This window comes from Pongo pygmaeus, chromosome 3 (assembly GCF_028885625.2).
Source record: "Pongo pygmaeus isolate AG05252 chromosome 3, NHGRI_mPonPyg2-v2.0_pri, whole genome shotgun sequence".
NCBI lineage: Eukaryota > Metazoa > Chordata > Mammalia > Primates > Hominidae > Pongo > Pongo pygmaeus.
In genome coordinates, this window is record NC_072376.2 from 152,603,363 (window position 1) to 152,616,903 (window position 13,541).

The window sequence follows — 13,541 nt, forward strand, 5'->3', positions numbered from 1 at the left end:
CCACTGGATACATTCAAAGGAGTGATATGACATTTTAAAAATGTCGATATTTACAATATACCAGACAAGCAGTTCTCAAAGTGTGGTCCCTGAGCCAGCAGCCTTGACATCACTTGGGAACTTTATAGAAATCCAGATTCTCAGGCCCTACCCAGACCCACTGAATCAGCAACTCTGAGAACTGGTGGGCTTTAACAAGCCCTCCAGGTGATTCTGATACATGTTCGAGTTTGAAAACTACTGCAGCAAAAATTACATATTTTGCAGCTATTTAAACTGATAATGAAAATATTTTTATGTTAATTTAAAATGTGTAAGGAGACATATTTTGGTCTCCTTACACATTTCTGATCTTACAAGAAAATTATTTGAGGAATATACAAGCAAAAATGTTTGAGCACCACTACACCATATCCTGCACCTTTTTACATCTTTAGACTAAAGAGAGGTTTTTTTCCCTTGGAGGAAAAAGTGGATGGGGACACACATTAAAGATGGTGTCACATGGAAACTGGATAAGACTTGGTATACAAATGAGAGAGAAGAGCACTGCAGGCAGAGAGAACAGTGTGAAAAAGGCTCAGAGGTGGGAAAGCGCAGGTGTGAGTGAGGGAATAGTTGGGCTGGGCTGGAGCAGGAGTGTGGGTAGAGAATAGCTGGTACTAAATTTGCAAAGACAAGATTGCAGCGATGATGCCAGAACTGTATTTGTAGCAGGAGAGAGATGTGGTCAGTGTTGTGCTTTGTTGGAGCTAGGCTGGAATGTCTCAGGTGGGAGAGACTGGAGGCAGTGAAACTAGATGCTAGAACCATGCCCTGGAGCCCATCTTCACTCTTGGAGGGTCACCACCATCTCTGTTAGCTGGAGTGGTCCTTGCCCACCATCACTGAAAAATGCAGGTAATGCCACCCATCCCAGGGAGACTGGCATACCCTAGGGACAGAGAGTCGTGTTGCTGTTCTGAGGCAGCTATGGCCCATCTGTCATTTTGGGCTTTCGCCTGTTGCCACGTCTTAAAGCCTTGCCATTCTCTAAATAGTGATCATGCTCACCTCCTGAGATCAATGAGATGACTGCAAAGTGCTAGGAGTTGCCCAGGCAGAAGGAATTCACAAACTCTTGGAGCACATTACTGTTATCTTTGTTTCTGTTTAACCAAGGACACACCAGGAAGAAAAGGCATGACATCACCAAAGCAATCTCCCATTGGCTGTCCATTTCCTAAGGGGCGGGTTTTCTTTCCAGTTTTTTACTTCTCCTAAGTATTACATGCAGCACAGAGGCAAGTCCTGTCACTTCAGGGTTTCCAGATTCAGTGCCTCTGATGTCATTAGGTTATGGCAAGAGAGTGAGATAACACAACGGTGGTAAATTTTGGTTGACAGAATTGATGTACCTTAGAGTAAGATGCTCTGAGCTTCATGTTTACTCCTTTCAGGCTGATTTCAATACTGCATTACTACAGTAATTCATAATGCAGAATACATGAGGGACAAGGATAATAAAATTATGACACTAGCTTTTCTACTTAGTATCCTATAAAATGCGATGCAAATGAATTGGTTCTGTCTGTGCATTTTATCAAAAGCTTCAACATACAGTTCCTGCAAGGATTCCATGTGCTTGTGAGTCTTGGTTGCCATCCTAGTTTTTAACATTTGCCTCATTTCTTGAAGGTTAATAACTGAACTGATTTATTTAAAAGTCTTATACAATTATGTTGAAGAAAAGGAGGAAATCGTCACAATTGCTTTTCTCTAGACTTGAATTTGGTGTTCCTTTTGGATGAGAAGCAGAGCTAAAAACGAATACCTCATTTTTTTGGCAGTTAAAAAGCAACATAATTCAAAAGTGGAGTTTCATTTAATCCATCAAACAATCCCAACCATTTGATGGAAAAAATGTAAATAATAAAATTTCAAAGGGATTTTATTTTAAAATAGCCACTGGGCATGTACAGTAATAAAATTTTTAATGGCCATTTTATTTATCATTTTTGAGTTCATTTTTAGTGAAATTACTTGGTGGTGAACAGAAGCAGAGTGATAGCCTGAGAGACAAAACTCATTGGTTTCTGAAATAATAAAAAGCATCATCCTCTGGCGATACAGAACCTTTCTCTCAGCAGCCTCGCCCAATCTCCTGCACATTCCCTCAGGGTGGGTGGTAGGAGCATTACCTCGCCTGCTGCCTCAGCCTGGTCTTCTAGATATGGGGTGAGGAAGCCTTGGGAGGCACCAACACTTTTCTGAGGACACACAGCCACTGAATCAAGTAAAACCAGAGCCTCCAGACTTTTGGGAAGAGCTCTGCCCCATACATGGCTCTCCCTAGAGAGTTGTACGCCAAACAACTTCACGTGTTTCAGTCATTGGAGATATGGAGGCTTCAGGGAAATGAGATCTCCTAAGGCCTCCTAGCATCACAACTTGCAAGGATCTGCCCCAGGATGTGTGTTTTTCTCACTCACGCTAGTCTTCATGGAACACAGACCAGACTGCAATAATGTCCATAGGAACTCCTCAATAAAATTGTGTTTTATGTATAGGCTCAGTGACATGTGCTTGCAATCCTTCGGGAGGCCAAGGCGGGAGGATCACTTGAGCCCAGGAGTTCGAGACCAGCCTGGGCAACATAGTGAGACTCTATCTCAAAAAAAAATTTTTTTTTGTAATAAAATAGTGTTTTGTGAAGGGCTTTTCTTTTTCCAGCCAGAGTTTGAATTGATATTTACATCTGAATGTGAAGAGCTAATATGGTATTGTGTTAAAAACCCAGGCTTTGGAGTTCTACTGGGTTGGGCTTCTCAAGTCAACACTTAATCAGCTGTGCGGTCTTAACGATGAAAATTCTCTGAACCTCAATTTACTTTCCTGCAAAATTGGGATAATAAATCTACTTCATAATCTTGGTGTGTGGATTAAATGAGAGAGAGGTGTGTGTGTGTGTGTGTGTGTGTGTGTGTGTGTTTGTGTGTGTGATGTTTAGCACAGTGCCTGGCACATAGTAAATATTCAAAGATATTAAATTGCTTCTTATTAACACTACTATTGTAAATTTGACCAATTATTGAAAAGCTCTGGATTGCTGAATCCTTTCCTCTCTGCAAAATAACCCAAATAGCGTGTATCTGAGGGAGTTGTGGGGGTGAAGAAAGAAATACTTCTGGTCTCCACTTAAGGAGTCCCTCTCTTTACTTGGGTTCTTGGAGACTAGGTGAAGGCTGGAATAATCCCACTAGTGTCCCCAGCTCTGCTCTAAGCAAGCCATGGGTTTTCCCTCAGGTGGAGAGTGTGGAGGCCTGCAGAGGAACAGGAACAGAGGATCTCTTCCAAAAGGTTTTGACTGCTGCTCCTATTTCCCTACAATTTCTGTCTTTTGCTAGAATTGAAAATAGTCTACTGGGCTATCATAGACAGAACATTTTCAATCCTTAATACAATTTTTTCTTGCACAGTAGGATGGCTAGAATGAACAATAATGTATTGTATATTTCCAAATAGCTACGAGAGAGGTTTTTGAATGTTCTCATAACAGAGAAATGATAAATGTTTAAAGTTATGGATATGCTAATTACCCTGATTTGGCCACTACGTAATTTATACATGTATTGAAACATCATGTTGTACCCCACAAATATGTACAATGATTACATATCAATGAAAAATTTTAAAAAAGATAAAAGACTTTCTAAAAAAAGTATCCCAGCTGGAGACAGTGGAGACTCAGAGATTCTGGGAAGTAAAGTTAGGTGGTAGCCTCCTCCCATCAATCTATTCACAACTACTGATATATCTGAGAGGTAAGAAGCCTTCTGAGGAAGAGAGGAACCTGCTGTCAGTGAGGCAGACTCAAGTAGAACGGCTGCAAGAGGGCTGTTTCCAGAACTGCTTCCCACCCAGGCAGCATGACTTCATGCCTGGGGGAGAAAAAAAAGGGCTTTGTGCCTAAATTGAAAGAGCTTGTGACTAAGGCTTGTGACATTTGAGGCTCAAGAGACCTTTCGTTGTCAACCCTCCAACTGGAGTAGCCAGGGAGTGTTCTTACTTCGCAAAGGAGATGAGGCTTGTCTCCTAGGTGGAGTTTCAGAGTAGTCCCAGCTCCACAGGCGTCAGATGTGAGACATAGCCCTGTGGGCACCCAGGTGGACAAGTGGCTCTAGGTGGGCAGAGAGGCCACTAGAGGCCATCAGCTTGGACAGGCTTCTCTGGGGTGGGGGCTGAGTCCCTTCTTGGCCAAGCGTGCAAGTTTAGGGACACTATAAATACAGTACACACCCTGAGGATTCCCAAATACACTTAAGGGAGGGGGATTTTGAAGTTAAGCTGGTGGAGGCTGTGAGTCATAGAGATTTGGACATTAATATTGATGCAATCACATTTGTGGTCACAGATGAGTGAAGCCTGAGATATTTTGGCTGTAGAGACACAAAAACAATTTCCACAAAACATATTTATTCTTCAGGATTTAGCACTCAGTTCTCTAATTTAACCATTCATTATCATTCACTAAAAACCTCCCAAACAGCTCAAGATTTAAGTTGTCTCTTCTGAATGTCCATTTGGTGGAAAACCCACCCAGTCATCTCATGCTGCTTCTCCCTCACTCGGTGACAAAGCACTCTGTTTGGATGTTTAAGCTAGATTGATTGATTTGTCAGATGTTTGTTTTTTTTGTAACAGGCTTTCAGGCAAGCCAGTGGAATTTGGGGAGTTTTTCACTTGTCAAATTGTTGTCTTGGTTCCTGAAGTGATTATACTATGCTCTGGTAATCATTTAAAACCTTTTAAAACAGTTTCCCTGATTGATTTTCCTCACACATCCACCACTGCTGTTAAGGACAAGACTTTTACTGCAGGAACAAAAAATTAGGAAAATGGCGTGACTCCAGGCAACAGTAGCTCAGGACTCAGGCTCAACAGTCTCTCCTGACCCCGTGTGGGGCTGAGACGTGTGCCTTTCTTTCCCTTCTGAGTTGTAGACATAGAACATGGAACCAAGGGAAAAGCTATGCTGATAAAAACGGTAACAACACGCTTTGAAAATATGCTTCATTATAACATAAGGGTATTAGTGATGATTTTAAGCAGATGTCACTGCCTTTCCTACATCATAAGAGGGGAGTGACATGAAAAGTGCACAATCTTGTTACAGGAAACTGCATAGGAAATTTCAACTTTTACTTGAACGCCCAGACTGTGAGTTGATCACTCCTTCTTCCTTAAAGCAGTTCCCTCACTTGCCTTCTAGGACCTCACACTCTCCTGTTTTGCCTCCTCTCTCCCCGGCTGCTCCTTCTCAGTCTCTTGGCTGGGTCCTCTGAATCCTGGTGTGCCCCAGGGCTCAGTCCCTGATGGTTTTCTCCTCTGTCCACACTCCTCCCCTGGTTGAGATCATGGGTCCGTGGCTTTAGATGCTGTCCACATCAGGGAACCTTCATATTTCCATCTCCAATCCATACCTCTGTCCCAAGCTTCAGGCTTATTCACCCAGCTGCCCACTCATCAGCTCCACTGGATGTCAGACAGGCATCTCAACCCTGACATGTCCAGCACTGAGCTCCTGGACTCCTCTTCCAAACTGGCATTCTTCTCCATCTCAGTTAATGGCAAGTTCATCTTTACAGTTGCTCAGATTAAAATAAGTTAGAGTCATTGTAGTGAGTTGAATCGTGGCTCACAAAAAGGTATGTCCACATCCTCCCCAGGCCCTGAGAATGTGACCTGATTTGGAAAAAGGATCCTTTTTTTTTTTTGAGATGGAGTCTCACTGTCACCCAGGCTGGAGTGCAATGGCGCGATCTCAGCTCACTGCAACCTCTGCCTCCCAGGTTCAAGCAATTCTCCTGCCTCAGCCTCCCATGTAGCTGGGATTACAGGCAACCGCCACCACATCTGGCTAATTTTTGTAGTTTTAGTAGAGACTGGGTTTCTCCATGTTGGCCATTGCTGGTCTTGAACTCCTGATCTCAGGTGACCCACTTGCCTTGGCCTCCCAAAGTGCTGGGATTTCAGGCGTGAGCCACCGCTCCCAGCCTTTATTTTTAAATAATCCCAAATTTCAAGAGGGCTAATTGCACTTCTAGTGCCTGCAGTAAACAAAGTTAAACAAAACTGGTTTATCTTTTAAAACAAACAGAAGCATTTTTGTGTTTGCCAGAAAAAGGGTCTTTGCAGATTTAATGAAGTTAAGGATTTCATGGTGGAATCATCCTGGATTATCTGGGTGGGTCCTAAATCCAATGACAGTTGTCCTTACAAGGGACAGGTGACACAGAAAAGAGGAGAAGGCAGAGACTAGAGTCATGTAACCCCAAGCCAAGGAACGCCTGGATCCACCAGAAGCTGGAAGAGACAAGGAATAGAATATCCTTTATAGCAGGGGTCTGCAACCTCTGGGCTGCGATGGTACTGGTCCATGGCCTGTTGGGAACTGGGCTGCACAGCAGGAGGTAAGTGGTCCCATGAGCATTGCCACCTGAGCTCCACCTCCTATCAGATCAGTGCCATTAGATTCTCATGGGAACGCAAACCCTATTGTGAACAACACACGTGAGGGATCTAGGTTGCGTGCTCTTATGAGAATCTAACTAATGCTTGATGATCTGAGGTGGAGCAGTTTCATCCCGAAACCATCCACACACACACCCACCACCCTGCTGCCTCTCTCCCCTAGCACTCCTGCCCCGTCCGTGGAAACATTGTCTTTCACAAAACCGGCCCCTGGAAGGATGAGAACTGCTGCTCTAGAGCCCCTGGAAGCAAGAACCCCTTAATCTCAGACTTCCTGGCCTTAGAACTGTGAGAGAATAAATTTCTGTTGTTTTAAGCCGCCAAGTTTGTGGTGATGTGTTACAGCAGCCCCAGGAAACCGATACGGTCATCTTTAATGTTTCTCTTCTTTCTCTTTCTGTAGAGCCTTACCTCCAGTCTCTCAGTAAACCCTGTTGGCCCTATCTTCAAAATATACCCAGAATCTGCCCACATCTTACCACCTCCACAGCTACCTGCTTGGGCTGAGCTCTCAGCATCTCTTGCCTGGAGTATTGCAGTCCTACTAGTCTTCCTGATCCTGCCCTTGACACACCCGCCTCCAACCCCCAGTGATCCTTTTAACATGGAAGTTGGATCATATCATTCCTCTAGTTACTATCTCAGAGTAGGAGTCAAAGTCTTACAAATAATGGGGCCAGGCACGGTGGCTCACGCCTGTAATCCCAGCACTTTCGAAGGCTGAGGCGGGCGGATCACTTGAGGTTAGGAGTTTGAGACCAGCCTGGCCAACATGGTGAAATGCTCTCTACCACTACTACTACTACTACTACTACTACTACTACTACTACTAAAACCTCGCTGGGCATGGTGGTGGGCGCCTGCAGTCCCAGTTACTCGGGAGGTATAGCAGAAGAATCACTGGAACCCGGGACGCAGAAGTTGCAGTGAGCCAAGTCTGTGCCACTGCACTCCAGCCTAGGTGACACCGTGAGACTCCGTCTCAACCTTCATGATCTGGGCTGCCTCTGTGATGTTTCTAACCTCTTCTTAGACTGTCTCCCTGCTGCTGCTTACATTTCCAGCCACAATGGCCCCTTTGCTTTTCCTTAAACACACCATTCATGTTTCGGCCTCAGGGCCTTTGCACTGACTTTTTATTTTGTCTGAAACACTCTTCCTGCAGATACCTAAATAGCTAACTCCCTAATCTCATTCAAGTCTTACTCAAATACCTTCCTCTCAGTGAGGTCTCCCCTGACCACCTTATTTAAAAATACAACCCTGAAACACTCTTCTTCTTCCTCCTTCTTTGCTTTATTTTTCTCCATAGCTCTTATTGCCATATAATTACCATATATCTTACTTGCTTATTTATTTATTGTTTTTCTCCACCTGCTAGAAGGTGAGATCCCTGTGGCTAGGGAACTGGGGAGATCTTTTTCTGTTCACTGCTGTAACTCCAGCCTCTAGAACAATGCTTGGCATGTAGTAAGTACTCAACTCAGTAAATATTTGTTTAATGAATAATTGAAGGTCAGACAGCCTCAATGCATGGTCTACAGAAATAAATGCAATAACATGATGTATCCTGTCTGCTGTCTATGCTCCCTCTCATCTTCTGGAGACAAAGAAGAGGGAGAGATATGTGTGCCATCAAAAGCTGCACTTTAAAAAATTAATTAACAATTGTGGAAAAGTATACATAACATTAAATTTACCATCCTAACTCTTTTTTTTTTTTGGAGACAGAGTCTAGCTCTGTTGCCCAGGCTGGAGTACAGTGGCGTGATCTCGGCTCACTGTAACCTCTGCCTCCTGGGTTCAAGCAATTCTCGTGCTTCAGCCTCCCGTGTAGCTGGGATTACAGGCATGCGCCACCACGCGTGGCTGATTTTTTTGTATTTTTAGTAGAGATGGGTTTCACCATGTTGGCCAGGTTGGTCTTGAACTCCTGACATCAAGTGATCTGCCCACCTTGGCCTCCCAAAGTGTTGGGATTATAGGTGTGAGCCACCACGCCTGGCCCATACTAACCATTTTTCAGTCTGCAACTCAGTAGTAAGTACATTCACATTGTTGTGCAACTAATCTCCAGAACTTTTTCATCTAGCAAAACTGAAATATACCCATTACACACTAACTCCTCACTCCCTCTTTCCCCTAGCCCTTGGCAACCACCCTCCCTTCTACTTCCAGTTTCTATAAATGTGACTACTGTAAGTACCTCATATAAATGGAATCATACAATATTTGTCATTTTGTGACTGGCTTATTTCACTTAGCATCATGCCTTCAATGTTCATCCACGTAGCATGTATCAGAATTTCCTTCCTTTTTAAGTTGAAAGCCGTACTTTTGAGTAACACCTATTATTCTACCTGGGCTTCCCTGGAGTGATCCAGTTCCCTCATTACTTTCATGGCTGGTCCAGCACAGCACAGGTAACTAAACTTCACTTCAGGGGAAAGCAATGAGGTTGAAAACTTCGTGTCACGGGGTGTCCTGTGGTGTCAGTTGGCTTTGCTGGCCTTAATGAACTCGGGCCCCTGCTTGGGGGTGCAGAGGGGACCTTGCAGACTTCTAGGTTAGAGAAAGCTTTTTCCCTGCCACACAGCCTTTCCAGTACCCACACAGTCTTTGGCATGATCTTTTGAAGGAGATTTGCTCCTGTTTTAGTGGGTGCAAGTCAACTCATCATTCCATGAGATGATCTGGATAAGCCTTGAGAATTCACTCCGATGTCAAGCAGTCTGTCAGACCAGAATTAAAGTCCTTTCATAATGAATCTGTCTCCAGGAGAAGTGATTGTTCTGACTTAGGCAGAAGGAGAGAAATGGGGCAAAGAAGAGTAATTCTCATTGCTGATAGTCAGGTCCAGGGAAGGCTGTTTAGTAACTGAGGGAGAAGGATTTTATATATATACATAAACATTTTTTTGAGACACAGCCTCGCTCTGTCTCCCAGGCTGGAATGCAGTGGCACAATCTCAGCTCACGGCTACCTCTGCCTCCCAGGCTCAAGCGATTCTCATGCTTCAGCCTCCCGAGTAGTAGCTGGGATCACAGGCGTGTGCCACTATGCCCGGCTAATTTTTGTATTTTTAGTAGAGACGGAGTTTCACCATGTTGGCCAGGCTGGTCTGGAACTCCTGACCTCAGATGATCCACCCTCCTCAGCCTCTCAAAGTGCTAGGATTACAGGCATAAGCCACCATGACAGCCCATATACATATTTTTATATAATTTACATAAACATATATACACATATAAAAATTATATATTATATATAAATGTGATATATTGTATATAATTTATATATGTATAAATTTATAATAAAATATATGAATATATACATTTTAAGTATATATAAATACATATATTTATAAATATATACATATGTAAGTATATATGAATACATATATGCTTATGAATATATACATATAATAAATATATAAAATAAATAGGTACATATAATTATTATATGTATATATTTATCTATTGTATGATATATTTATATATCTTATCATATTACATGTATGTATATGTTTATATATTTATTATATATGTACATATTATTATATATATAATTTTATATGTACTGTATCTATATTTCTATATGCCACACACTATTCGAGGGTCTTTACAACACTGAGTCACTCAATTCTCAAAACAACTTTAAAAGATAGCTACTGTCTTTACCACCATTTTACAAATAAGGAACATGAGGTGCAAGGGCTTAAGTGACTTTCCTAAGGGCACGGAACTAGCAAATAGCAATGTTTGCTTTCAAACCCAGGCAGTTTAATCTAGAAGCTATACTCAACTATTATACTCTATTCCCTCCCAAGTCTTTAAAATAATCACCTCACGTTCCCGCCCCATTCCAATATCTTTATTTCCTTAACCCATTTCTCTCTAGAAAAAATTTTAAAAGCAACCTGTAATATCTCACCAGCTGAAGATTCACCATGCACGCAGTTGTATTTTCCAGAAGCAGTTGCATCGTGAGGCCTGCATAACCCTGCCTCTTTGTAAGAAGCAGACTGGGGACATCAGTGTCTTGTGGGTAGGTACAGATGTATAAATAGGAAAGTGAAACTCAGAATATACAAACAAAATGAGAGGGTGGTTGTTTACATTATATAAGGGATTCTTCAGTTTAGTAAGGAAACCAATGTTGAATTCCTGGAAATAGCAGCTTATTTATTTGACTAAGTGGTTGGGGTCAGAAAACCCTCAAACTGAAATATTTACAAACACATTTGTCCCTTTGAAGCTCAATGAGAAATTATGATAAATTATTGCTAAGAGGATTATGTCATCCGTGAGGAAAGAAAATTGTGTTTACTGCCTTGTCTCAAATCATCTTGAAATGACACATTGAGAAACACGTCTTTGGTGTGAAGCCGAGCACACTTGTGCGTGCAGTTGCCGTGTGGAACAGTCTGGATCACAACACGCAGAATTAAAATCAGAAGACTGTGGAGCTGTCAGCATTTGCACGAGCTCTGGAGATAAAGCAAGTCTGTTTACGGACAGGCAGCCAGACCCATAACTTCTCATTTACAAACAGCACACACACAATCTTCTAACAACTTGCTTTTCAATCACAATAAAGGTTTAAAGACATTGGAAAGCACTGTAAGCCTCCAGTGATTATAAGCAGCCACTTAATAATACAATGTTGGTTTTCCAAATGGTAATTAAATTTCACATTAAAAGCATACTTTTGAGGAGAAAAGTATGGTAGCAAACGTAACCTGAAACGTTGTGTTTCATCAGAAAATCTTCATATTCAAAAGGAAACACTTGAATGGGCATCTGTAAGGTCTTTGGAGGTTATGTGCTTTATGAAACTTTCACAGACTGGTTAATCATACAATTCTAGCAGATTTCTTGTAACTGCACAGACAAAATTCAATTTCTCCATAATGAGAAAATTCTATACAACAACAGGTAACTAGATTTTTGTCAATCTTGACAGATGTAGAACAAGAGACCAAGAGACAAGTAATTTCTGTCACCAGAGGGCACCAAAGCTCAAGTTGCTAGGAAAACTGAAAACCACAGGGTCACAGTATCAGGGACTAGAAAACTCCCTGAAAGGTCTGCAGACAAGACCTCACCTAATTATTTCAAAGGACTGCGAAGTCTCCTACAGGAAATAACTTCCCTAGCTTGTTTTCATAGGCTAGTTGGTTATTTACTCTCCCAGCAAAGAGCTTCTCAATATCAGCTCATGAATTCATCCATCTCATACATTTATTGAGCACCTACTATGTACCAAGCCCCGGGGAAGAAGTGGTGTGTAAGAAAGGCAAAGTCCCTGTCCTCATGACTTTAAAGTCTAGAGGTCGAGATTGACTTTAAACGTCGAGTGTGCTGGGGATTATGGAAAGTACAGTACTGGGGCCCTGGGAGCAGCTGGCAGGGGACCTAATCTTATCCATGAGTTCATGGAAGTGTGTTGGCTTCCTGTGGCTTCTGTAACAAATTATCACAAACTGGAGGGCTAAAAACAACAAAAAGTTACTCTCTCACAGTTCTGGAGGCCAGAAGTCTGAAGTAAGGTGTTGCACTCCCCTGGAAGGCCCTAGGAGAGAATCGAGTCCTTCCTTTTCCCTTACTGGGCAGCTCCAAGCATTCTCACCTTGCGGCTGCATCATGCCAATCTCTGCCTCTGTGGTCACATCACTGCCTCCTTTTCTCTGTGTGTCTTCTCCTCCGTGTGTCTACATGATAAGGATACATGGGATTGTATCTAGGACTTGTTGTGGACTGAATCGTGCCCCCCTCAAATCAAATATGTTGAAGCCCTAACCCCTAGTGTGACTGTAGTTGGAGACAGGGCCTTCAAGGAGGTAAATGTGGTCAAAAGGGTGAGGCCTTAATCCAATAGGACTGGTGCCCTTATAAGAAGAGGAAGACACCAGAGACCTCCCTCTCCCCCTGCACAAGCACTGAGGAAAGACCATGTGAGGACACAGAGAAAAGGCAAGCCAGGAAGCAGGGCCTCACCTGAAACCAGTCCCGGCAACTCCCTGATGTTGGACCTCCAGACTCCAGAAACAAGAGGAAAAACTTTTCTGTTGTTTAAGCCACACTCTCTGTGGTATTTTGTACAGCAGCTCGAGCAGACTGAGACAGGGCCCACCCAGACACTCTAGGAAAAGCTTTTCCTCTCAAGATCTTTAGTTTAATCATGTCTTTTACCATATCAGATGATAGTCACAGGTTCCAGGGATTAGGATGTGGAATAGCATTTTTTTGTTTTGTTTTGTTTTTTGAGATAGAGTCTCACTCTGTCACCCAGGCTGGAGTGCAGTGGCTCAATCTCAGCTCACTGCAACCTCCGCCTCCCAGGTTCAAGCAATTCCCCTGCCTCAGCCTCCTAAGTAGCTGGGACTACAGTCACACGCCACCATGCCTGGCTAATTTTTTTTTGTATTTTAGTAGAGACGGGGTTTCACCATGTTGACCAGGATGGTCATGATCTCCTGACCTCGTGATCCGCCCGCCCTGGCCTCCCAAAGTGCTGGGATTACAGGCATGAGCCCCCATGCCTGGCCGCTTTCTTTTCTTTCTTCTTTCTTTATTTATTTTTGGCTTTTAAAATTTATTTTCTTCTTTTTTCCTTTTTTTCTATTTTCCTTTCTTCTTCTTCTTCTTTTTTTTTTTTCACTGCAACTGTAACAGATAAAACTTCTTTCTTTTTTTTCACCCTTGAATTCAACAAATAAGTATTGAGCATCACCCAGACAGGCGCATTCTCTGCCCACATGGAGCTTACAATTCCAGTGAAAGAATAAAACCAAGTAGGCAGTTAGCTCAGATATTTATGTATTTTGTTTTTGTTTTTGTTTTGAGATACAGTCTCATTCTGTTGCCCAGGCTGGAGTGCAGTGGTGCAATCTTGGCTCATTGCAAACTCCGCCTCCCAGGTTCAAGCGATTCTCCTGCCTCAGCCTCCTGGGTAGCTGGGATTACAGGCGTGCACTGCCACACCTGGCTAATTTTTGTATTTTTAGCAGATACGGAGTTTCGCCA

The 13,541-nt window shown here is 42.8% G+C and overlaps 1 long non-coding RNA gene across 1 annotated transcript; it reads right to left on the minus strand.

Moving 5' to 3' along the window:
* Window positions 1-4,438: 4,438 nt before the first annotated feature.
* LOC129035820 (uncharacterized) lies at window positions 4,439-12,555 on the minus strand. The gene is made up of 4 exons (XR_008502343.1): window positions 12,513-12,555; window positions 12,145-12,226; window positions 10,447-10,521; window positions 4,439-9,390 (listed from the first exon to the last, which is right to left on the minus strand). It is a non-coding gene; the product is annotated as an uncharacterized LOC129035820 (long non-coding RNA).
* Window positions 12,556-13,541: the final 986 nt, after the last annotated feature.